Raw genomic sequence first — 430 nt, forward strand, 5'->3', positions numbered from 1 at the left:
TCTCAACTCGGCCAGCAATGGGGATTTCATGACAAAGTCTAAGGAAGGAGGATATCAGTTGATTGAGAACCTAGCTGCAAGCTCTAGCAACAAGGCTCCTGAGTATGACAGGTCCATGAAGGTCAACAGTGTCGATACGCAAAAGATTGACGAGTTGACAGCCAAGGTGAACCTTCTTCTGAAGGGGAGCCAGAAAATTGTCCATTTTGTCGATGAGACCGGAGAAATGCAGCTAGCTCAGGAGATTTGTGATGGAGAGGATGAAACAATGGAGGTTAATTATGTGAGTGGGCAAGGTTTTGTGCAGAACAGGGGTTTCAACCCGAACTACAGAAGCCATCCGAATTTGTCCTATAGAAGCACCAACGTGGAGAACCCTCAGGATCAGGTGTATCCGCAGCAAGGAGCTCAGAATCAGATGGGTTATCAG

This window comes from Camelina sativa, chromosome 13 (assembly GCF_000633955.1).
Source record: "Camelina sativa cultivar DH55 chromosome 13, Cs, whole genome shotgun sequence".
Lineage (NCBI taxonomy): Eukaryota > Viridiplantae > Streptophyta > Magnoliopsida > Brassicales > Brassicaceae > Camelina > Camelina sativa.